Raw genomic sequence first — 27,211 nt, 5'->3', positions numbered from 1 at the left:
GGTGCACCTAATTTCTCATTATTATCATTTTATTTCTAAGGTAAAAGGAATCTTCTACCAAACAGGACACCAGTCTTGCAAATCAATGAATAATCCATGAGCTCCAGATGGAGTTGACAATGAACATATCACCAAGGTAAGTCAAATAGGCAGTCTAGGGCCAGATGACTAAGAGTCGTGTTGCAGCAGAACTGTTTGTGTTGTGCTAAGAAGAGAGTCATCATTTGTGATGTGAAGGATTCCCAGTCTCTCACTAAGCTAAGTGACTTTAAATAATGTGGCACACACTGTTCACCTGATTTATATAAATGGGATGGGAATTGAGCAGTTTTCAGTTGGTTGCAGACCTGCATGCAACAGCAGTCCTCTATTAGAGTATTGTGATCTATGTCCCTTTATGGGACTATGATCAAAATAAGACATGAAGCGTAACACTGTACATGGACCAGCATACAGCACAGTGGTGGCAGATATTTTTCCCCTGCTCACGATCTGTAGCAAGCCTCCTAAACAAAAATGCTGTGAGAGCCATTTTTCAGCTTTCTGCGGCACAACGCTGTAAGCCTGCATGCTGTGACTGTCAGTACATTAGCCCCAAAAGCATTAGGGACAGATCGACAATTCTAAATTTGAATTATTGCAGATATGTGGAACAGTCCCTTCTCTTGTGCCAACCCTTCAATCGCATACATATGTTTAAAAAAAGACAGTTGCAATTGCAAGAGGCAACCTACCTCTTCAGTCCGTTTTGTGACACTAAAGCTTACAGACTTCATTTTTGAGGCCTAAAGAAAAGCCTTTGATCCTGCTCTGTCTCCTTTACTCTTCTGCTCTGACCCCGCCTTCAATATGATCCAATCATAGGTTAAGGATGGGTCAGCGAAAAAATACCCCATCAATACCTGTACTGAATGGGTAAAGATGGGTTAAGAGCTGAGAAGTTTGTTTTCATTACTTGCATGCATCTATTTTTTTCCATGCCTTCTGTCCCAGAGACTGTGTTTTCCCAGTGGCGTAATACAAAATAATACCCATTACCCTGCAGAATGTGACAATGGGTACTCTCAGTCTCCCATATCTCACAGATAGTCATTGGCCTTGGGGTGAATGGGATTTCCCACTGAAGATTTGGGGCCCCCCTGAAAGGTTAGTCTCTCCCTGCACTACAGGGTTAGGCCCCTGTGTTTCCTTAATGAAGTGACTGAACCTCTGTGGCCTAGAGTCTGTGTTCTCACCTCCACTCTTCATTCACACCTACCCATGCCTCCATGTTCCAGTCTCTTTGCCTCTCAGTGTCCATGTAGCCATTGCTTCATCTCCCTGGAACATTGATTGTTTTTCCATGCTAGTGTCTTTGTTTCCAACTTACATCAACTAGGATGGTGGCTCCATTCTGTTCTTTACTACAGCACAGGCTCAACTGTATTGTGCTATTTGAAGCCTGTTTCACTTTGTTTTTGCCGCCTACAGTGGTGTACAGATGGCCTGTGCAGTACATTCTGTGGACAGTTCATCTTAAGAAGCCTCTTTGACTAAAAACAAATTTCTGGTAGTTTAAAGTTCAAGTTTCAAATCTTATTTTCAGGATGCTTTAGCATAATAGTCTTTTGGCATAAATCCTAGCTAGAGACATCTTAAGATCACTGATGGGTAAAAACATGATGGCAATGGCAAATCTGATGATTAAGAGAACAGATAGATGTGTGAAAAGGGAAACAATGGTGTATTGTGGAAGGGGCTTGGCAACATAGCCTTACATTTCTAGAATGGGTAATAGAATCTGAATTTAAATTAGCTTGCAAATTGGCATTTTAGCTACAGAATTGACATTTAACAAGTTCCATGATATTCTTGGGAGACTGTTTTGCCACAATCCATGTAAATCACTTAATTAAAGCTATTCCTGATCGTTACTCCTTTCCGTTTCGTTAGATCCTGAAGCCTCATCATGGCACTCGACATCTCAGCCATATCAGTGAATTCCTGTTACTTTGAGGACCACTGTAATAACAAAGGGCCTCATTACAATGGCGGTCGGACAATCGTTTAACCATCATCGTTTTGGGCATGGAACTGTCCGACAAGGAGTCCTAGGTCCTGACAGCCACAGTGCATGGATGTTTGTGGGGGCACCATAGGTCCCCTCAGGGCCACATATCAGAGGCCCGCGGGGGACAGGGGCCCTGCTAGGCCCATGGGCCTCTGCTGTGTGGCCCCTGAAGTCCCTTTCCAACAGCCTTTCAATGGCAGTCGGACCCCCCTAGAAAGGCTGTTGGAAAGGGACATAATAATCCCTACGGAGGTGCATGCAGTGGCACCGCCTTCATTGTAGGGATTATGATCCGACTGATGCCCCGACGGGCTCCTTGAGCCTTTCGGAAGCATTGGTCATTCCTTCGGACCGCTGCGGTCTAAATGACCGCATCATAATGTGGTGGTTAGACCGTTATGCTGAATGTCGATGGGACCGCCACTGACAGCATATCAGTGGCGGTCCCACCGACAACATAATCAGGGCCCTAGTTCTTAGTAGAGAATTCCTTTTTGGGTTCACAGTATCATGAATTCCCAAGATTGAATTACTGCTAGATTTTTGGCACTTTGTTACTAGAAAATGGCAGTGAAAATGGCAGCAAGGCACTAGGAGCTGGTGCCTTTATCAGCGCTTTGATAATCAAGTTGGTGATGGGGTTTTCCACAGCAGGGAGAAAAAAAGTTAGAAGCAGACTTCAGCATTGACTTCACCGGCAGTTGTGCTTTTTTATTTGAACTGTGGCAGCTAACTCTCCTTAGGTGTGCAGCAGAGCTGGCTCGATTTTCTTTGTATTTTCTTTCGTAGGTACACATTTTCCACAATTAGGAATTCTTGCAGAAAAAACAATCTCTTCACTCAATATTGTGGTTAGTTCAAGGTTTCTTGTCTCTCACCTAAAACAAACTAATTCATAGTTCAGTATCAGACTCCACTGCCCTGAAAATGGGTATCTGGATGTGGGTATGTAAGCTCTGATTTTGAGAATTACCCTGAGGTCAGTTTTGTGTTCAGTGTAAGCAACATCATTGTTGATGTTCATTAGATTAATTCATTTCACTTCATTCAAAGCGGTTCAGGGAGCACATCTGCAAATAAAGAAAAACCAGTGCTGCCCATTTCAGATGACCCTCTTTGATTAAAGTAGAATGCAATCAGTAAAGTATTCCACTCCCTCTTGGGGTTCTCCACTGCCTTCCTCCTCCCTGATCAATGTTTTCTTTATCATTGTTAGGGGAGTAAGAGAAGCTGCAAAGCATGGGACACTATGGAAACTATGTTGGCACTTTGTGGAGCAAGGACTTTAATAAATAAATGATTTACGATTCAGGATTTGCTTCTTGCCATCCCTGGAAATAAAGTCCCTGCTCTTACTGTGCCCTTGGGCCCTGGATCTTGGCCACAGGTATAGAAGTAATCAGAAGCTGCAAATCAAAACTCAAAATTGCGCATTACCGTTAAAAAATCATTTCTCAGGAATCAATGATAAGATTTTGATGGGACTTTAAAGGGTTTTTATTAAAAACTTTAGTAAAAAAAAACTTTATTAATAAGCAAGTGGTTCTTTTCAATAAAATACAGAACATAAAGCATTAATAACATCTCTATTCTAAATCTTAAGATGAGGAAATGATCTTGAACCTATAAAGAGTTCGAAATCAAGAGGTAAAAACATGAAGTTTTAAGCAATTTAAATAGCACTTCTCATGAAGAGAAGTTCAGAACTTCAGTGGGTCTCAGAAATATATTACATAGAGTCTAGCAAGGGAAATTAGTGGGTCTCAGCATATACTCCAGGAATGGAAGTATTGGCCCTGGTGGTTTGGTCTCTACCCATAGAGGAACTATAGTTACGTGAGACAATAGCAGTGAAAGTACGATCTCTAAATTGACAACCCTGATATTTTCCATATCCTTCTAATCTTGCGGGCATTAGTAGCAATTGGAAAATGGGCTATTATAGAGAAACCTATCTTCTTAGGGCCTGATTCACAAAGGTACACTTAGACTTTAATGTAAGTTTACAATTTTTTACAATTCACAAAGCGATTTTATGAGTAGTATCCTATCTTTTAATGTCTCCATCATAAGTGAGGAGATTCCGCAGTCATAAAGATACTACACATTTCCTGAATTGCAAAGAATCACTTACACAACCGCCAAGCATATTATGACTTCACTGACCACCTCATTTTTCATGGCGGTGTGCCCGACATGAAAAGTGTCGAGGTGAGTAAACAAAGGGGGCCCTACTGAGCCCACTGTTGTCTCAGGGGTATGGAATGCATGCAGGGGGGCACATGGTATGCCCCCCTGTCTGAATTCACACCCATGCCTGCACAGCATGGACTGCACACTACATGCCATGCAGGGACGGGTTTTGGGCTCCCACTGCGGTGCCTTTTTAATAGGCACCACCGTGGAAATGCCATAGGGTCACCTGCCAGACCATAAGATAACTCGTAATCTAGTGGGCAGCGAGCAGTGAGGTTTGGCGTTGAGGGAGCGGAGCGGTGAAGTGGCGGCCTGCTCCCACACCATCAAACTCATAATCAGGCACTTAGTCTGAATGCTGAGATCAAACTAACAGTTATGGGGTCAGTGTTCGAATTGTTTTCAACTGAGCCTTGTTTTATAATGTGTACCAAATAAGCTGTACTGTATGAGTGTAGGTGTCTTGGTAAATTCAATTCACATATTGCTATCTGTGCAGGACTGCTGCTACGAGTGCTCTTTATCCTTTGGCTAAAACAAGGGGAATCATGTATCTGTTTTGAGGTGCTGCTTACAATGGACTCTGGTGGTATGCCGGGTTCCTTTTACTCATCAATGCATAGCATTAGCCACCAAAGATGCCCAGGCTCCTCGGCAGCTGGTGAACAATATTTTTCATTACACTCTAATGAGAACAATCAGGTCAGTAAATTAATTTGTTGTCTTCATTCAAAAGCAGAGCTTCTAGTCATTTTTGGAGTTTAACTCTAGGCTCTGGATAGCTTTTGCATTACAGATCCAGCAACTGCCCAATATTATGGCATTTAGGAAGGCTCTACTAGCTTTCTTCTTTCACTAGATACTCTTCATAACCCAGTTTTATGGCAGGTGGTTTTTTTCGGCAGTTACCTCCCATATACCCATAATGTTCACCTGAGAAGGTAGTTGGTTTGATTGTAGGATTTCACATTCATTCCCTTGATGTTCTTTGTGGGTGAAAAGGGAAATAATAGAAACCCTTTTGAAGTCAGCAGCCAGCAAAGTGAGCCTTAGGCTCTAGGGTTTTGTTTCCTCTTTCTGGGGTACAGAAGTAGTCTTGCTGCAGTGTGTTGTGTGCGTGTGCGCTACCTAAGATGAATAGACCTAAAATTGTTAGGCAAATTTTCACTTTCACTTTTTGTGTGATAGCTAAATGGGGCTCATGCTCCTTCGTACGCATAGGTGGCAGAAGCATGTTTAATTATTTTATAATATTCTGGTTATGTACACACTTATTCTATTTTAGTCTGGTTATGTATGTAAAAGGCCTATCCCCAGATGATAGAGGATCCCTTTTCATATTCTCCATGTAGAGGAATGCAGGATATAGAAGATCAAATTCAGCAGACATTCCAGCAATTCAACCAATAATGTAGACATTTGCACACTCACCAATTAAGGGAAAGTGGGTTGGGAGGAAGAGACAGATCAGCAAGAGGGATTCTGTAGTCATCCCTGTATTTCAAAGATTTATCTTGGATACACCTTAATTTTCGTATCCCCAGACAGTTATAATCAGGTTGTTATTCTACCTTTCAAAATACTACACACCGGTTTTCTAAGTAGGTGTACAATGCTTGGTGTAATAAACTGAGTTATTGCTTTAGAGGAGAGGATCCTCACTCAGACAACAATCTAAGTCCTTGTCAGGGCAAACCACAAAAGTCACTATATTACCCTATGCTTAACTCTCTGGTAGCCTAGTAAAAAAGCAGTCAAGCTTAACATAGAGGAAATGTATTTTTGTGCAACAATTCAAACGGTCATACAGTGGAAAATACCGCAAAACAATCCCACACCAGTTTAGAAAATTGAATCATTTTTAATAAATGAAACAAGAACAAAACACCAAAAATCGAGTCAGTAAAATTGGAGATATTCCATTTTTAATGATTTCAGTAAAGATAGCACCAAAAAGCACAAAGCTTCAACTGTAGCCAGGCCAAAGTCACAAGTTCAGGCCAATTGCAATGGAGAGTAGGCTGGCTACAGGGACCCAGTTAGGTTTATTCCACAGAGTACCTTAAATCCCGGTTTTAAGAAAGTTGCAAGGAACAGCGTCGAAGATTCGTCACACAGCCAAAGCAATGTGTTGGTTCTAAGATGCGGTGATGCTGGGATGCGAGGCCGTGCATCATATTCGAAGATCCTATTGACGAGGGCTTTCAATGCATAGTCCAGCAACATCGTTGAGGCTGCCGTTGTCAAGGTGAGGGATGTGAGGGCCTGCGCCGAGTGTGCATTATGCAGTGCTGGTTCTAAAATGGCTGGGAAGGTGATGCAGGTATTTATGATAGGTCCTATCCATTCAGCATCGGTGATGCATCGGTTCTGCTCTAGGTTCCACTATGCAGCAGAGGAGATGCATTGGTTCTGCTGGGACCACAGAGGTTGGTGGAGCACCTTAGGCCCACTTCTAAGGGTCCAGTACTGGGGTGGCACCACTTGGCAGAGTAGACTCACAGATGGCAGATGCCTGGTTCAAGGTTGTTGGAGCTTTCTGTCCCAGAGGCTCTAGTCAAGAGGCTAGCAAACTAGCCCTTGGAGTCACTTTGAGGTCCTGTGTTAAACAGATGAAAGTCCAGTCCTGTTCACCGATGCAAGAGGGTAGCAGGCAACAGGTCAGCACAGCAGGGCAGCAGCCCCTGTGAGTAACAGACCAGAAGAGTGACAGTACTTTCAGCAGCAAGGCAGTCTTTCTTCCTGACAGAATATACACAGGGCCAGAAGTGTACTGAGAAGTTGATGCCTGAGGTCCAATATTTATACCTGGTCCCCTTTTTCTGGAAGGTGGGAGAAATTTCTAGAGATTCCCTTTGAAGTCCAAAGCCATCCTGTCCTCTCTGTCCTCGATCCAGACTAACTACAGCATGTAGCAGCCCTTTGTGTGGAGGCAGGTCAGAGCCTATTCTAGTTTGAGTGGGGCTGGGCCCAGCTCCACCCTCCCATCCTGACAGTTATGGCCTATCCTGGCACACCTAAGCTCTCAATTATGTGTAGATGTCTAGGAGGAATACATAAAGCTCAACTGTCAGCTACACTCAGTCATGTGACCCAGGGACAGGCTACAGGCACTAAATGGATAATGTAGGAAAATGCCAACTTTGTAGAAGTGGCATTTTCAAAATGTTAATTTAAAATAGGAGTTAACTATGAGAGAGTATTTTTCATTACAAACACAAAGACACCAGACATGAGCTGGAGACTTGCTCCCATTTTGAAATTACAGCATATTGAATGTGATAAGGCAACTCCATGTTGTCAGATGGGAGAGGTACGCCATGAAGTAGTGAAAAACAAATGTATGAGTTTTTTACTACCAGGACATGTGAAACTTAAAAGTGCATGTCCAACCTTTTAAATACACTGCACCCTGCCCTCTGGGCTGTCAAGGGACTATGCTAAGGGTGACTCATATGTATTAAAAAGGAAGGTTTGGGCCTGGCAAAAGGATTATTTTGTCAGGTTAAAATGGCAGTTTAAAAATGGCACATAGAGGCTGCAATGGCAGGCCTGAGACATTTTTGAAGGGGCTACTTAAGTGGTTAGCACAATCCATGGTGCAGGCCCACTAGTAGCATTTAATTTACATGCCTTAAGTATATGTAGTACCACTTTACTAGGAACTTATGAGTACATTAAATATGCCAATTGGGGATAAACAACTGCCATCATGTTTTGAGGAGACAACACATGCACTTTAGCACTGGTCAGCAGTGGTAAAGTGTGCAGGGTCCTAAGGCCAGCAAAAAAGCAGATCAGCAAACATGGAGGAGGGAAGCAAAACATTTGGGGGTATACTAACCTAAGGCTGACAGGTCCAGCATACAGTAAATAGAAAAAACCTTAGGGAATGTACATGGAAGGAATTTCTGACAATTGTGTAGGATTCAATCAGTAAACAACAAAATCTGCATAACTCTAATGTCACAATGTGTTCCTAGTCTCTGTGGCCAGCTCACTATCTCCAGTTCCAATTATCTTTGGACTCTTCAAAACAGAAATACATTTTTTTAGTGTTCCAGGATAAGTCCTGAATAGCTCAAACAATAGGTCAAATAAGATATTTATGTGACGAAAAACCCAGGCACTTAGAGACAATTACCACCATGCATTTCCACACTTCTCCCAAAAAGGACTGGCTCCCGTGTGTGGGTGGACCAAACTCATGTCCCAGGAATGGGCCATATCTGTTATCGTGTGAAGACCACATTGGCACCACATTGACTTCACACAGTGTAAGTTTTGACCAATTTCTATTATGGGACTTAGGCCTACCCACACAAGTTTGGTACCATATTTAGCAAGACAAATGTGGTAATGTTGGGTGGCAGGAATTGTTTTATATATCCCGCCAGATTGAGAATTTATCCCTCACAGAAATATGAGGACAGTCTGTGATTTCAATATACAGGTCACATGACACTAGGCTCCTCTCTCTGTCTTAGGAATGTACAGGGTTGGCAGGTTCCTCTTGGTGGTGGCTGAGCCTGCACCTAAATATCTCAGCTACCCACATCTCCAAAAGTGGTCAACATGGGTCTATATTCAAGTGGAAATCTTGTTTTTTCCACTTTACATTTTGGAGCCTTTCTTGCTATGGGTGATAAAACCTGCCACACAATTGGCTTACATTTTTGTGGTTACCATGTGCCCCCAAAGTCATAAGTGAACTTTCTTTATTGGAAATGTGATACTCTGGAACATAAACCTGCCCAGAATCTCCATTGTTAACATTTGATGGTGACTAAAATGAATCGTTGACATCCTTTTCTCTTACAGTAGTTGTGGTACGGCTACAAGTATTGTTACTCCCCTCTATCCTCACTGAGGGCAACAGTTGCAAAACTATGGTGCATACTACTTTGGGCTGCTCAGTTGTTTCATGTTGAAATACCCATCAATGTCAACAAAAGTTGGAGTTTCACCCACAGCAACATGTATTAGCAGCGTTTGCATTACTGACTAGATGTATAGCAGGTAGAAGGAAGAGTTAAACTCTTTGGTATTGCAGTTAGAAGAGGGGTCTTAGATTTAAACATAAATCTGTTTTTAGACAGCTTAACTTTTTTATTTGAAAGTTTTTTGTTCACAGCAACGGTTACAGACTACTTGATTTCAGGTAAAAGGAGAGGTAAAGGTTGTGATTGCGAATGATTATTTATGCTTGGTTGTAGTTTAGCGCCTAATAGCCCTTTGACTTTCCTTTCAGGATGAGGCTTCATCCAGCTCTCTCAGAATCGAGCATGAGGCTGAAACAAATCATGCGATTGTTGTGTAGTATTCCCAAATGAGTAGAGCAGAAGTGTCTTTCAACTTTCTTTCACTTAGTCACTGCTCTTGCAGGCTCTCGCAAGGCCCTTACAGTATCATTTCATCCTTATCTCTCCTCTCACTTCCCGCTCCAGCTGCACTTTCACTAACTCCAAATCAGTGCCGTCTGTCACTCTTCATTAATTCATTTTACTGAGCTATACGGGCTCCACAGACTTTCTCACCTCATTTCTTACCTCCTTGGTGTCACGGGTGCCAACTCTGAGTGCTGACTGGAAACAGCAATCATGAGACGAGACACCCATTGCGGCAGCAGGAGCACAGGAACAGCTCAAGCTTCCAGGCCTGGAGGCATGAGTGTATGCAGGAGGGAATGGAGGGTGAGTACTTCCATGTCTCCTACAGTACTATTATTATTGTCTAATGATCAGCGAAGAGAAATCAGAGAGGTACATTTTCTGAGTATCATCATCATCAAAGTCTTTATTTCGGCCACAAAGGCCATAAAAGTACAAATTACAATTAATAAAACAAATACAATTCTTAAAAAAAAAAAAACCCTGTGAGTTATAACAACATACAATTCATCATTATACAATAAATAAATTAAATAGAAGTACAACATGATAAAAACAAAGTTAAATCAAAAAAAAGATTATACAAAGAATACAATAAAGTATGTGGAATACGTTTAAACTTATTGCTTAGTTACAGAAGATTCTACGTTTGATCCACATACCATTTAAAAAACGGGAAACTGCGAAGACAATCGGGGAGTGGGTATCATATTTCAATACTCTTATGGCGTTTTCACAGTCTCTGAATCCCAGGTTTTTACAGATGGGTTTTACCCATCGATTACGTAACCGATGGTACACTGGGCAAAAGAAAAAAACATGTTTTTCATTTTCCATTCGATAACCACAGGCAGGGCAGTCGGTATTTTTATTCAGCTCCCATTTGGAGGTAAAAGACCTGAGCGGTAAGCTGCCTATTCTCAGCTGGAAATACAACTTCCTAGCAACAGCTGGGAAGATCAGATCAAGAAATTACTCCCTCCTGTAGTCATCTTTAATTTGGAGAAACTGAGCAGTCAGTCTGCCAACACCAGAATTCACATGAAGGCTCATAAGATTATAGTGCCTATACTGGTCTACCAGGTTTGCCCTTGAGAGTACCATACATGAATCCTCCGGGGAACCCCATAATTCAGAAAGACCAATCTTGTCACAAGTATCCCTGACATGGGTTAACCAGGGAATTCTCTTATTTTTAATTAGGGGCCAAACCCCCTTACATTTTTCTCGAAAAGAGCCCAACTCCTGGGTAGACCAAAGTCTCTTCCAATATGTCACAGGCCGCAACGCCACCTCCTCCTCCACAGGTAGCAACCCTAGGTCAAACCTAATAGGAACCAACGGGGTGCTTGGAGGCAGGCCTAACAGATTTCTCATAAAGGAATGTTCAATCCTAGTTAGGCTTGGAGGCCTGCAATGTCCCCATAATTCTGCTCCATAAATGGACGCTTTTCTAGCTTGTATCTTATAAATTTATACCACTGGCGCAGCAGGCTTAAAGATCGAACCTCTAAGCAACTTGGACAATCCTCCTACAATTTGGGTCAGTTTTAATGCTGAGTTTGTGACTTGAACCTCCCACCCGAGATGTTCTTGAAGAGTGATCCCAAGGTATCCGAACGTCTTAACTCGCTCAAGCGGAGTGCCATTCAGAACTGGATTCGGGCGTGTGTGCTTAGGGGGATTGAGGATCATAAACTTTGTTTTTGCTAAGTTAATCTCCAAACCCCTTTCCACTCAGAAGTCCACAAAGTCGTCTAAAATACGCTGGATGCCGGCAGATGTCCGGGACAGCAACAAAGTGTCGTCGGCGAACATCAATGCCGGTACCCAACCCGTAGCAAGTCTTGGGACATCAGTGTCCTTAATGCCTTCAAGATGTTTAATAAGCCCATTAATATACAAACAGAACAGGGTGGGCGCCAGCACGCATCCCTGGCGAACTCCTCTGTTCACTGGGAAATGTGCAGACAACTCTCCATATTTCCCACATCTAACCTGGGCAAAATTTTCTGTATGGAGCCTTCTCAGGACATCCATAAGATATGGAGGGACGTTGAGTTCCTGGAGAACTCTCCATAGATTTTCTCGTGGCACCAGGTCAAATGTGGACCTCAGGTCAACAAAAATGAGGTAGAGGCTGCCACCCTCCACACTCACGGTTTTCCAGTAGAGGACCTGGAGTCGGAATAACTGGTCACTAGTTGAAGTGCCCTTTCTAAAACCCACCTGCAGGATACTCAATATATCATTATCCACCTCCCAAGTCTGAATTCTATCCAGGACTATGCGTCCAAGCAGCTTTTGGGTAGTGTCGATCAGACTTATGGGCCTATAATTCGAAGGTTTCAATGGGCATCCTTTTTTGTGAATAGGCACTATCTCTACTCCACGCCAGGTCTCTGGTGATTCCGCACCTAATAGTATAGAATTAAACAAGACACAGAGATAGGGAGCCCATACTTTAGGTTCTGACCGATAGAGTTCACCTGGGACCTTGTCTAGGCCTGGCGCTTTATTGGGTAATAACTTATAAATAGCGGTTTCAACTTCCATTATCGTAATCACCGGAACATCCTCTGCTCGGTACTCATAAAGGGGATGTAAAGCAGTTGAAGCTGCTTGATTGGGGCCTGTACATGAGTATAAGCTCCCAAAATGATCTTCCCAAGCAGTTGGGGCTATATTAGAAGATAATATCATCTCATTTTCTTTCCTGCCATTGCTAACAATGGCCCTAAAGGATTTAAAATCCTTATACTGCAGGGCTGATCTTAACTCCTCCCACTTATCATCCTCCCAAGTCTTTCTTTCCCTTTCGATCTTCTGTCTATACTGTGCTCAGAATATTCTGATCCTTTCTTTATCCTTAGCCTTAATTGCTTGGATCAGTTCGCTTTTCAACTTCCGACACTCAACATTATACCAAGGGTTCGTTTTAACCAACTTATCCTTAGAGCTCCCAGCCGGAAATAACTCCTCCGATAGTTTAGAGGCCAGGTGGCTGTGAATTTCAACCGGCCTTTAACCCAGTGATAGTACAATTCAACCCTTCCCCGGATATTTCACTAAGGTGGGGCACAACCAGTTTATATATCTCTGCCAGCTTGTTCGAACAGGCCAATGTGCGTGGCCATTTTACACTCCTTCTGTTGTTATGCAGAATGAGAGCCTGCGGTTCCATATTGGGCTCAATTTCATAGCTGGTCAAACCCCAACTTCCTGGTTTTAGGGTCCTGACCAGGGCATTGTGGTCGCTATCATCCCGATCAAGAATCCTAAAGTCTAAAACCTTGACCCAGGATCTTGTTTCAATCATAATATAATCTATAATGGAAGTTTGCCCTACTCTGTTAAAGGTAGCATGACCAGGTCTATCAGAGTTAAATCTACCATTACAAGACCTCAAGGACAAAGAAAGAGTGAGAGCAGTAATCTGCGAAGCCAGTGGAGTCCAAGCTTTAGCCAGAGGGATCAAAGGCTCAGAAATATTCCAGTGTGTGTTTTCCACAATCGGATCATCTAAATCCAATATACTGAGTGGTTCGTACTGGCAGTTGAAATCACCGCCTATTATCACAAAGTACTCTGGGTGTAAGGTCAAAATATAATCGTTCAACTGAGTAATAACCTTAGACTCCAGCCCTCTCTAAGAAGGTCTAGAATATACATTCAATAAAACTAAATGTTTGTTCCCTGGCAGGTCAAGTAAAACACATTGAATATCATGTGAGCTAGTTGGAAGCTGTTTAGCTGTAACTCCCAAATGCAGAGCCACCCAAATACTTAAGCCCCCTGAAGGTCTTCCCCTGCCACTAGTTATTGCATGTATATTATAGGTCACAAAACCAGTCCGCTGCAAATTATCCATAGCCCAAGTCTCTTGCATTAGACAAATATCAAATGTGTCTATAAACTTGGGCTTTTGCAAATTGGACACGCTACATCATTCATGGTTGCCAGCATTTCAAAGAGCCCCTCCTTAAGAAAATTATATTTCAACTCCTTGAAACCTTCCTTAGTGTTCTGTAAACCTGTATAGTCCCTAGCCACAGAGAGTAACTTATTAGACTCTGGGCGTCAATCAACTAGGTCCAGAATACTAAATCTATTATTGTGGTGGAAGATTTCAAGTGGGGGGGACAGTATTGGTTCTTAATTTGATTGTTGTTTCCAGGGTAAGCAATACGACCCTCCAAATCATTTCCTGGCCGATCCACCCAACCCCCCAAGGAAGCACCACATCCATATCTGGAGGCACCCGGGTAGATGTAAGTAAGTGGAAGGGCTTTTATTACTGTTTCAGGGCTACCTGACTCCATTGTACAAATATGCCTCACTGTTCTAGGATCCCTGAAATTGATTACAACACAGTCTCCCTGTAGATCTTTGGCTCTAAGACCCACCCAATCTACACGTCTTGCAAATAGAAATTCACTTCTGCTCTGATTAGGGAGGGGTTTGTTGTAATTCAACCAGTGGATACACTTATTTTTAAGCTCACTAAATGCCTCCCTTGTTCCATGATTCAGAATAGGAACCCCCGCAAGAATCACTACATAGGGAATAGACTCTGGGGGCAGATCCAGACATGGTAGCACAGGCTTCAATACAACCACCGCCCTCAATTGGTTTGTCTTGTAAGGGATCGAATCAAGACTTCTAACCTCAAATTTTGTATTGGCTACAGCATGATCTGCCTTTCCCCTTTGGTTACCTAGTAAGACTAGTGAAGTTGGCACGTTATGTTCTACTTGATCAACAATACCCACTCTGTTTCCCTGTGGGGTTGGTTTGGCTATCAAATCTATCACTTTGTTTGCTATTTTAGGGTCAAGGCACTGACAACCATCTAATTCTTTAACCAGTGAACCTTGGCCCGCAGTTGGGCCCTCCCCAACCCCTGTAACCTTCCCTCCTGTCAATATAGCATACATTTGTTCCAATTTAGAAAGTCTTCTCTCAATAGAGTCAAGTCTATCATGAATCGGAAGACAGGTCACTGTGAATAACTGCTCCATATTGGCCTCTTCTGTGCTCTTTCGGAATCGGGTCATCAATGTCTTGGGCTATAGAATGATCAGTAGACGCTATGTGCTGATCATCTAAGTTAACCGCAGATTCGTTATTCCCGGCATTTGCCCGTTTTTGGATTTTCGTTTTCTTATTGACTAAAGTTGTTCCTCTCCGCTTTCGTCTAACAACCTGTTCTAACATCTGACCATTTGCCTCCACACTCATGTCCGGTATCAATCGTATTGGCAACCCGGATCTTGTGGTTCCCACATTATGCACTAGTATGGAAGGATTGTTTTCAGTGGGATCCGCCAGCTCCGTTAGACTATGCAGGCTGCAAGCAACAACTGGAGGTGGGTTTCCTTCCCCTTCATGTTCGGCAGAAATGGGATCTAACAGTAAATTGGCCTGGCTGTTAACTAGAGGTACAGGGGACTTTACCAAGGCAAGTGTGCCCAACGAAGACCGCTTTTCCAATTCTTGCTCAATAGAGAGCCTTTTTTCAGTCAGCTCAACTTCTCTCTGTAACACGGACGCAGCCCTGATGAGGAAATTATCCAAAGTCCCAGCCACTCTGGCTCCATTGAGTGACTTACATCCCTTCCCCAAACCAGGTGCAGCCATTATCTCCAGCCGGTGGATCACAAGCGCTGATTACAGGACTACCAGCCCGTACATGATCTAAACACCCCTTCGGTATAGCACACAATCCCTCGTATATGATATTACCTTGTCTCACAAGATTTCGGCCACTGGTATAAAGAGAATGGCCCCGTCTCGTCCTCTGTCGTGCTCGGACGTGCCCACCCTTGGCCCGGGCTTCTCCCGGCGTGCCCGCGTGCTTTCCGCGATGCGCGTAAGGGGCGTGGTTAAGTGCAGGCGGGCTGTAGACAGTCACCGGGAAGAGGGACCAGCTGTGTGGAAAGCTGAGGCTGCTGGTCCTCGCAGACCCGCGATATGAGCCCAGGTAAGAGAGTCCGGTAAAACACACAGAGAACTGCTACGAGTGGCTCCCGTGAAGCGGGGGCCGCGAGCAGTTATGAAGGCAGGCAGGCGGGCTGTAGGCAGTCACCGGGAAGAGGCACCAGCTGTGTGGAAAGCTGAGGCTGCTGGTCCTCGCAGTCCAGCGATATGAGCCCAGGTAAGAGAGTCCGGTAAAACACACAGAGAACTGCTACGAGTGGCAGTTACCACTCCATTTCCTCTATCCTCTCTCTGGCTGTCCCCACCACCTCTGACTTCAGCAGCCTGATATGATGCTAGGTGACTCTCAGCAACAGCCGTACAAAAATTAAGATGATGAAGATCCAGCACATCAGCAAAAATGGGGATTTTAAAAATAGCTTCTATGCACTCTGTGGCTTTTCTCCCAGATTTTCTTGAGGGTGTGCACAGCTCTTCAAGAGTGTGCTAAGAATACAGGCTAGAGCAAATTATATCATACTCAACACAATTATCAATGCAACATTACCTGACAGAGAGAATATTAGTCTGGCCATAACAAGCACAATGTTATTAAGTATGAATACTGTCACATATACTATGGATATGAACAGAGCAGTAACACATCCAGAGGCAGACCCAGAAATGCAGAATGATCAGGAGGGCCAAAGTAATTTGTTGGAGGACCCTGGCACATCTAATAACAAGCTTCTCTCACCGCTCCAGTTACTCATTGCTGAAGTATAGGAAATGAAGGCTGCACCCATAGAGATGGCTGATAAAAATGAAGCAATATTGGCTTAAAATTTGTTAGAGGCTACAAGCCTCTACTGCGAGGAAGTTGAACAGATGGAGTTTGCTGTTGAAGATATGCAAGCAGCTCATTCAGAAGCATTGACGTGACTTCAGAATTTTTTTTAAAATGCCAAATTTAAGTAGGAAAGCCTAAAAAATTGACCTAGAATAACAAATCGAATATTCATTGTGTACCAAAGAGCTTTGATAAAAACAAAGATATGGCAGATTATTTTTCTAAATTTAAATTAAAGTATCTGCTTACAGAATCTCATTCAGAGCTGTCAATTTTGAGAGCTCATAGGGTTACTTTTAGTCCACCAAAAGAGGTATCAAAACCTAGGACCATCATGGATTACTTTCAAGACTTTAAAACTTAAGACAAAATTACTAAGAAAGTAATTCAGCTAAACAAAAAGGAACGTGGAATCAAATTTTACTTTCAAAATCTTTCCATGAAACTTTCGAATGTCATTGGGAGTTCAAGCAAATGATAGAAAAACTTAAGGATAATGGAGCTCATGCACATACTGTACAGCTATGGAAGCCAAAGTTCCTCTGATCCTGGTGCTATTTTCCAAGATATCTGAAGCTGAGACATTCTTGACTACATTACAAAGTTCAAAGAATTCCTGGATTATTTTCTGGCAATCACAAGTGCACTGAACATGCACCAATTAAATGGCAGATGTAAATGAACTTAGCTTTCGGGGATTAGGCACATTGAAAGAGGCACATCGGACAGAAGGGGACCTTGGGAATGCAACAGTGGGTGTGGATGGGGAAGAGATGGAGGGATATGTGTCACAAAAAATGTTTGGGAGCATTACAAAGAAAAATAAACAATTAAAATGGCCTCAGAAACAGGTGTATGAGTATGTCAGGTGTATGTAATATATTAGATGATAGTATTTTTCTAGAACAGTTAAAATATTTTGAAAGTTCCACTATTGTACAAAATATGCATAGAAATTAAGTTCAATAATGAAATTAACAGTTGTTAGCTATAGTGCAAATGGGTAAAACAATAAGCAAAAGAGGGATGCTATCTTTGCAAGGTAAACCTACTATCATTATTATTATTCTTCAAGGGACCTGGAATAAAAACTGTTTTCTACATTTACAGCAGCTTAGCTTTGTGTTAATTGAGCCGGTTACAGTTTACAAAACTAGGCATTATTATGGCCCTGCACCTCATGCCAATGCACCTTTACAGACCCTAGAATGGGAGCTGTAAAATCTACCTGGCAACACTGTAGCTGAATTAAAATGTTGTACCATTGCCAACTTTAGATTCTTAAAACCCCTATTGCTTTTAGAATAAAAAAAGCCCATAAAGAATATTTAATGATTTTTGCCTCTACCTAGAACTACAACCAGTATGGAGATACTTGAACACTCACAGTGGAACATAGCCATACATTTAAAAACAATTTAGCCCAGCTTCAAGGATTGACTTCTTCTAGTCATCCTACTATTCCCTGAACTCCCAGTGCAGGATCATGCCGGCGCCTTCTATGATCACTTTGCCGTGGAACTCAATTTCTCAATTGATTGTCCTAATACAATAATCAGATGGATAATAAGTAAGACCTTTTTGATCACAAAAAGCAGTAAACTGCCTTTAAGAACTGAAATAGAGTTGTATTTTGTGCATAATGATAACACCACTGATATTACAATAGTTTGGGAGGCTTCTAAAGGTACAATCAAAGGTGTTTTCATTTTGGTTTCAGCATATCGTATGAGGAGAGAAAAGGAAAAGTTACATGCTATCCCGTTAGCAGCAGACAAAGCATATAAAATACCAGTTCAAAATAAATGTCTGCAGTCATTTCAAAACTCCAGAATAAAATGAAAATAGGAAAGGTTTTCTTTTTGGAGAAAGAGATTCTGAATAACCATATCATTAACTGCCAGGTGTATGAGGAGAGAGAGTGGATTGCCCATTTTCTGGCTTGATCATCAAATGAAAGGCAAAATTGTAATTTGTTAACTGGTTTGAGAGACCATTATACTAGTAATATTACTCTGGACTGCAATAAGAATATGAAGATTTTGTTGATTACCATCCAATACAATATGAGAAATCAACGGAAAATCTTGCTCTTGGCTCAATATAAATAGATCAATTCTTAGGAGAAATTGATCTGTCTATTTTAAGCCCTAAGGCAGCAGAAACTGCTAGCTGATCCAATATCTGAGGTTGAAGTAAATCAGGCAAATAAAACAGCTTTATAGATCTAAAACTCCCAGGTAAAATGGCTTTGGTGCCCAATTTTACAAAAGGTATTTCACTGATTTAAGCAAAATCCGTGCACACTTTTTTTAATTCACAGGGTGAATGGTTCCTCCATTTTTCAATTAAGGAAGTGTTAATACATTTTCTAAAAAAAAGGTGGTTAGAAACATTACCTTCTTGGTACCATCCAACAACACTTATAAATACGCATTATAAAATATTTACTAAACATTAACCAATCTTTTATAAATAATAATAGATACAATCATACACAAGGACCAGCATGTTTGTGAGAGGAGATAAAAGCTGCATTACCATCTGGGAAAGCAGTGGGAATGGATAATGTTCTACTTGAATTCTGCAAAATATTGTACCCTGTACTGGGGCGGATTTAGTTAATGTAGTCAGGAAAGTAATAGGTTGCCCACAGGATCTGGCTTCCTGGGCCCCTACCAATCGCAAAGTATACAAGAAGAAGGGAAAACCACCAACTAAGCCAGGGTCCAATAGACCCATATCACTGATAAATGGTGATGCAAAGTTGTATGCTAAGATCTTGGCCACTTGGTTAAGTAAAGTTATTGGCAAGCTCGTAACCACATGGCAATATAGGTTTATCCCTGGCAGAGGGACTAATGATCATACCAGACAGGTAATTGCATGGTTTCATAAGGATGGAAGAGCCGGTGATCCCATGGTTTCAATTTTACTCAATGCTGAAAAGGCCTGCGATCGGGTGGCATGAGATTACCTATGGGCTTTACTTAGATGGAAGCCGGTAGGCTTGGGTTTCATGAAGGTATTACAGGTACTGTATAGAAATCTGGAAGCTAGATTGCAAATAATGGGGCAGAGTCAGAGGCCTTTCACATTTCGAGAGGGACACGACACGGATAACCTTACTTATCCCTTCTATTTGTCCTTTATATAGATTAGGATGCTGGAGGATAATGTGTTTATTTCCTTTGTAGTTATTCAAAGTCATAGCACAAAGCTACTTACTTATGTGGATGATATCACATTAGATACACCTGGTTTAGAAGTGGTATTAAGGGAAAAAGAGAGTGTGGCTTTAAGGTTTGAAAAAGTGTCAGGGTACTTTATGAATAAAAGCAAAAGACATATAGTAGCTAACAAATAGATACAGTTGGAGGAGGACCATAGTGTAGAGCATGCTGTATATTTAGGAGTAAATATTATGAGCAAAATGGAGAAGATGGCTGAATTAAACCTTGCTCCGGTTTTACAAAATGCTAAGAGAAACTTTATGTGACTGGATAATTTGCATCTAACAATAGTGCGGCACTTCAATGTAAATAAAAGTTTTGTTTTGGTAAAAGTTCTCTATTTTGTAGGGATATCCCTTCAAAATTTTATAAATGTTTGTTTAAGTAGATGCAAGACATTGCTAGCAGCTTTATATAGTCATACACCAGAGCTAGAAGGGCCCTCAAATTCTTGATGCTTCCCAGGGCAAGGGGTGGCTGTGCTATGCCTAATTTCAGGTATTGTTACTTGGCAGCCACCCTGCAATATATGAGGTCTTTAATTGTGTGGGCAGGCAGTTTGCCTTCCTTTTATGAACTTTTAATGGGAGTAGAGGCCAACACATGTTTTTAAAGAATAGTGGAACCCAGCTATTTTAAAAAAGTGAAGTTCAATACAGTTCAATCTACATTTAAGATCTGGACTCAAGTTAAAAGTAAGATAGGGATTGTGTGGTATAAGATTAGCTCAGTAATCTTTTAAGTTCTAATCAACTGAAATCTTTTGAGGAGCCACAGAGCGAATATGAGCTAGAAAGGTCAGATTTCTTTACATTTCTTCAGATTATGGATTTTATGTTAACATGCACCAGGGGAACTGCATGGGCAGAGAAGGTTCCAATAGTGGAGCTAATCAGCAATTTGGAAGAATGTTGGATCAGCCACATCTATTAATGCTTAATGGTGCTCTTGTCTGATGATTTGGAAAAACAACCAGAGAACTGGAATTAGAGGCTGGTTATCATGGGTATAAAGTGTTATGAATCTCTTGAGATGGGGCATTTGGTACTCTTGTTGACTGGCTTAGAGGCCCAGCACTATAAGATGCTATACAGTCTTTATTATACCCCCTGCAAAAATAGCAAGCTGGGGGTGAAGCGTCAGATCAAACTGTCCACGATGTGTCAGTTAGGAGGCAGATTTTGTTCATATGTTTAGCAACTGTACTAAATTGAATGCATTTAAGCAGGGGATTATTGGGTTTATAGGGGCCATTTTGTGCACACAGATACAACTGTCAACACAGCTTATCTTATCAGATGTAGACAGTCAAGAAGTAGGCAAGGAGTTCCAATAGTTTGTATTTGTTGCTAAGGCAGTAGCACGTATGCGCTTTGCTACAGCCTGGCTTAGCCAATACCCTCCTGCCTATAATTAATGTGTTTCGAGATTACTCTCAATATTTCCTTTGCAGAATAGCTTCTATTCATGTAAGGGTAGGTCTGCAAGAAAGAGGGGATCCCAGATTTAGACCCCAGTTGCAGTATGGCTAGAAAATACGCTTTCTTAACCGGATGGAAGGATATGTGTTCTCTATTCTGTTGCTCTAGAAAAGAAGAAAGTAGTGAATTATGTGCAGTGATTAGAATATTACTAACATTTAAAAAAAATTGAATGTTATGAGTAATGAGTAATGCACTGTTGGATCTTTTGTATTAATTATTGTTGTGTTTGATTAATGTTCCTCTTGTGTTAAAAATGGAGGAGAAAAAAACTATATAAATATTGAAAAAAAGGATCAAAATGGGTGAACCTTAATTGTCAATACTGCATGTATTTCTGAGTTTCTCAATTTGGCCATTTCAGATAATATCCCTGCAGCAGTCGACCTACTTGAGGCAGAGAAGCCGTTCAGATTTGTGAGTTCGAGATTTCTATTTAATACCCTAGAAAAAAGTTAATTTTCTACTCAACTCACACGGCCAATCACAATGGTGAGCCGGGGCACTTCTGTCAAAGTCATAAATAATAGTCAGTTAACCAGAACAGTTTTTTCCAGTACAGGAACTAATCAAGCTCTTCCTCTCTCTATCCTTTTTGCCTTTTGCATTGAATATTTAGCCCAGTACATTCACTCCCATGCTCAGAATTTTCTGCCTCTTTTCGGGGTGGGGGTGAGGGGCAAGATAAAATTATATGCAGGCAATATCGCCTGTTTTTTGGTACCCGATGGAAGCAAAATCAAAGAAGCCTTTCATACTATAAAAAGACACACTCTTCTAGGGGAAGTAGAATTAATGATTCTGAGACAGAATCACTTTTATCTAACAACTCCACAGATGTCTTACCATTAAAATTAAGGGTGAATTACAATCAAAACCCAAAAGATACCCAATGGTTTATTATCTGGATCAGTCAGCAGATACATACTCCCAAAACTGTATATCCCTTATGGATGAAATTGGTAAAATATTTTCTATATTGAAGTGTCTTCTTCTGTTATTGATTTGATAAATTGTCTCTTATTTTCTGTTAATTTTGTTTTTTTCTTCCACCTACTTCTCACAAACTGGATTTCAATGTGTTTTCTAAATTGGAATGTCGTGCCACACCTTTTGTATGGAATTACAAGGTGCCATGTGACAATACAAAGATTTTACAAGTGCCAAAAATGGAAGAGGAGCCAGGGTTGCCTAATTTTATACTACATAATTTGGCATCTAATGTACTTCAGATACAATTCTTTGCAATGAACCTGTCCCATTTTGGGCATTTCTTAGTTTCAATAATCCTCAAAAACTACAGAATAGGAAGTCCGTCATGGGCCATAAAAAAACCTAAGGTGCCGAAAAAGGTTATATACAAGACTTTGCAACTTATATGGACCAGTAGATGACAGATTTTTTTTTTCAGCATAAGTTCCTATTGATATATGTCTCAGCTCACCTCCAAAACTGTAAACATATATCGCTTCTCCATTATGGTGTTATTAACAGATGGTGCAAATTAAGCAAATTCTTAGCAGCAACTCGACCAAAAATGTTTCAGAAATATCTCCCATTGATTTTTCCAATAGATCTATTTACAGTTTTTTTCCTTCAGACAGGTATCTTCTATTCTTAATGAGTTATTGACACATGAAGTATTTTTGTCAGCCAATATCATAGGATAACTGTTTTTTTAAGGGAACTTGCACTGCTCGCTCAATTTTTGGCATATGAAATTAAGTAAAAACAATCATTTTAATTTGATAGACATTGGTACTAAATGGAAGAGGTTGGCAGGGATCCGCACTAAGCAATGGTAGCTGTCAAGGAGCTGAGTGAGGAGGAGGAGGAGGGAGAACATGGCGGATGGCTAGCAGCTGCCTGCGCACTCTCCAGGAAGAAGGGGATACGCAGTCTGAGTGAATAAGCAAATATATACCCGTAATGTGAAAAATTCTGAAGTACGGAAGGCAGAGAGATACAGAACCCTATGCTTACCGGACTAAGGGTGTCTTGCGGTTTGCTGTGCTCAGAGATTAGTGCTGCCGGGTAAAGGTAGCTGCCGGTGATGGTGTTCTCGATAATCACCGCTGAGGATCTGGAGGGTTCCAAAGTCGTTGTGGGCGGAGAACGCTGAAGGAGGGCGGCCCAGGAAATGGCGACAGCCCTTAGGCTTACTTCCATGGTCGCGTGGACAGCACAGCACGTGGGGCCATAAAAAGCAAGCAATTCCTAAAGGACTCATTAATATAGACGGAGGCAAGGAGAAGGTGAGAGAAGGAGAGTCCCAAGCGGGATTCGGCTCAGGTAGGCAGATGACAAGTTTCTGGCTAATGAGGGGGGAGGCACGGAAGCAAAACAGATATACATTAAAAAAGTGTGCGGGTAGTTGGTGGTGGTGATTTTACTCTACCTAAGGAGCAACCTCCTCAAGGAAATAAAGTGGAGGTGAGTCCTTTAAAAGTAAAAGAAAAAGCCCAAAGGGAGGGTAAGAAAAACCCTTTTGTACTGCAGGAAGCTTGGATTGTGCCCACCTCAGAGCTCCAAGGGAAATTCAGGCCCCCTTAATCTATCTAGAAGATTGTGTAATATAATCCTGCCTCCTAAATTTAAGACTCTAAAGATTACCTTCGCTCTTAGGTCTATCTTTAAGCTGCGTGAAAAAAGCCCCGAGACGGAGAAGGACCTTCCTTCTCCTGACAAACAAGCTTCCAAATCCAGGCCCGGGTCAACAGTTGTTACAGTACTTGAAAAGGAGCCCAAGAGTTCTGGGTCAAGATCGCAGTATGAAGACAGGGGAGGTGCCTTAGTTTCCAATTAGTCCAAATCGATGCCAATGTCCAGCAGAAGATGACTCTATTGAGAGTGCAGGCAAGGGAAGAGAATTGGAAGGGGACAATGTTACTAAAATGTTTGTGGGTCCAGGAGAAGCAGGATGAGAGCATAATCCTACGGTGAACGTGGAGGAAAAATGTCAGCTGGGATTAATCTCACAAAATCCCACAGAGTGTGATCCCCAGACCAAATCTCTTGGTGTGGCATCATTTGAGCTCATCTTAAATTAAATGGAGAATTCCCGAAGTTTTGGGTTCTTCGCAACCACAAACGAGCCAGTTCATGCCAATATCTTGCTGCCCACACCAACTGCCTAATAAGAGAGACAGAAAGCTTACATGTTTATGTGGAATCCTGCTTTGTGATCCTTGACGTGTATATATATTTTTTGCTCTATCCACTGGCATTGTTCGCTTACTTCATTACAAGTCTTGTAAGTTCCAACTTTTTGGCCTAACATACGAGCTTCCTACCTGCCAGCTAGTTTGTTGTCTCTCTGCATTAGATGTTGTTTTTGCCTTACTTAGTATTTTTTTGTTTCTAGATTTATCGTTTCCAGCCGCATCTTTAAACATTTCTCATTTATTGACTTTTATATGCTGTTTGACTGTACTTGTCTGTTGCTAATCATTGGAGAACGTCTTCCTCAGTTTACACCTAAACATATGTAAGTTTTCCTCTGGGTACTGATCTTTCATGTTCAGGTTGTAGTTGTGACATTTCCCTTAGATGGTTGTTTGTGTTTTCTTTTTCTAGTTTTCATTTCATCTTTAGCGAACCTGTGCTTTTTGCCAAAGCCTGTGCCTCTTGACAAAGGATACACAAGTATATTTAGTGCCTCATCAAGGTTCTCGGTTGACTTGATTTGAGCTATGGAACTGCAATTTATTTTTGGATCCTTCTTATAAGTATGTGGATTATGATTCCCTTTTCCTTAGTTTTTTACTTTGAGCTCTTTGAGGTGGCGCGTTATCTGTTTTCCATTTTTTGATCTTATCTTTTTATTTTTCCTTACTCACCTGGTTTCTATATATCTTATATTTTCCTGGTTTTTTTCTATTTTGTATCTCATTACTATATATGAATTGCTTGCACTTTCGGTTGGTGATGGATTTTCCTCCTCTTATTTTGGAATGGTTGTGTGCTCTTTTTATTCTTTTGTATATATATGATTTATTCATTATATATTTCTTCCCCAGAGACCAACAGTTTTATATTTGAGTGATGCCCGGCATTTGTGATTAAACCATGACCGTAAGTATATAATTTGGTTGTTCTCACACCTAGAATTACCAATTGTTCCCTGAAGAAGGAGCTCACAGAACTTCATGGGATCTCCGAAACGCGCGTCGGTGCGTTTTGTGTTTGCAATCTTTTGCATTGTTATTTATTGTCTCATTGAGTTTCTGTTGTCATATTTCTTTGTGGTTCTTTATCTGTATATGTATTGATTCAGATGAATAATTATTCTGTCTGATTCCGTCATTAACGTTTTTGCCGGGCCTATGACTTGTCTCTTTTTTAGTTCTCATGTCATATTTTCGTACTATGAATGAAACTGTATAAGAAATGGATATATGTATATATTTTTGATAAATAAATGAAACAAAAAAATAATATTTCATAAACGTACCCTTGGTCTGTGGGTATATTTAATTTAATGGACTTATAGCCTACAATTGATGCATTAGCGTGAGGAAAGTGCTTTCTGTCTCTCTTACTTGTATTTTCCCTGACCACTTCCCCACCCATTCATTATTTCAGGGTCCCTCTTCCGTTTTTTTGACTCACACCAACTGCCTATGAAAAGCCCCGATGAATCTAACTCTTCGCTTTACACTAACCACCAGTGATGACAGCACTGCGCGATCTGCACTTCTCTCTATAGCAAGTGGTGGCTGTCAACTCAAAGCTGCAGCAATGACGTTCTGCGATGCCTCAAAGGATCGTCACGCTACAGCGATGGCCATCTGCGACGCCCGCCTGCTCTTCATGCTACTGTGATAACCATCCACAACAATCTCCCTGCTCTTTGCATCCCCTTCACCACCAAAGGAACATGTCACGCTGGACTTTAGAAATTAACCTTTTAAGCTAGACTAACCTGGCCCCCAAATCTGTCTCACGCTCCATCATGATCGGCCTGAAGTTGTTTCTTTCACCAGGTCTCCCACAACTAGATAACGGCGAGTAGCGCTTTGTGCTTTTAGGTGCAATACTTACCTTAAATCTTAGAAACTGCATTTCTCCGAGTTTTCTGATTGGATTTTTGATATTTTGGTGTCAGATAATTTATTACATTTTACCCTACCTTTCTAAATTGGTGTGGGTTTATTCTGATGCAGTGTTTTCATTTTATTACTGTTCGTGTGCTGCATAAATACATATTGCCTCTAAGTTTCACCCGAATGCTTTTGTGCCAAGCTATTAGAGGGTTAAGCACAAGTTAATTCAGTGACTTTTTGTGGTTCACCCTGACAAGGATTGTGGCTTTTGCTTTAGTAGGGTTTCATCCCCCCTCAACCAACACCTCAACTTCTCACAGGGACCATACGAAGTTGGGAGGATGGAGTAAGGCATTGCCAATATCCAGATACAAGAGTACAGGGATTTGAACAGCAGTTTCGAGGTCATATTCTGAAAGAACGGTTTTCATTCCTTTTCTTCAGTGGAAAAAGGCGATACAAGGCCATCATGGTTTTATTGACAAGGTGTTCTTTGAGGTAGAGTTATGTGTCCTCGGTGAATATGAGTGATGTAGCACTGAACGAATTCAGATTCATTTCAATCTAGGGTAATGTCAACAAAGAGGAGGAAGATGACGAAGGCAAGATGGAACCCTGGGGGGCTCTGCAAGTGTTTTGGATCTCCTCCTGTATGATTGTTTGTCTTTTTCACTTCTTTCAGTTTTATAGAAAAATGTCAATGTATTTTCTTCATTTCTTGTAATGCAAACAGTAAAAATAGTGAGACAGATGTTTCTTCCCACTTTTTGCTGTTGTAAAAACATTGTATGATTCACCACATAGTCATAACATGTGTATTTGTAAAGTGCACGTTCAACCAAGGGTATCTTGGCGGTAAATAACAGATGTTTGTTATCCAACTCAATGTTACTCATTGTATTGACCTCAGAAAGATGAAAAGCTGGAGAGACCCACTGGGATTTGAACCTATGACCATCAGGTCGAACACAGACCACTACAGTGTGCACATAAGTCCACTAAGCCATCAGACACAGCTCAAGGATTTAGTCCAAACAAAGCAACTTT

The 27,211-nt window shown here is 41.4% G+C and overlaps 1 long non-coding RNA gene across 1 annotated transcript; it reads left to right on the top strand.

Annotated features, from left to right (window-relative positions):
• Nucleotides 1-76: 76 nt before the first annotated feature.
• On the top strand, nt 77-26,026 carry LOC146805383 (uncharacterized). Its single transcript, XR_014967453.1, has 3 exons — nt 77-136; nt 25,139-25,193; nt 25,704-26,026. It is a non-coding gene; the product is annotated as an uncharacterized LOC146805383 (long non-coding RNA).
• The last annotated feature ends 1,185 nt before the right edge of the window (nt 26,027-27,211 follow it).

Source organism: Triturus cristatus, chromosome 8 (genome assembly GCF_964204655.1).
Source record: "Triturus cristatus chromosome 8, aTriCri1.1, whole genome shotgun sequence".
Lineage (NCBI taxonomy): Eukaryota > Metazoa > Chordata > Amphibia > Caudata > Salamandridae > Triturus > Triturus cristatus.
The sequence above is the reverse complement of the archived record's forward strand: the minus strand, read 5'-3'. Positions and strand labels throughout refer to the sequence as shown.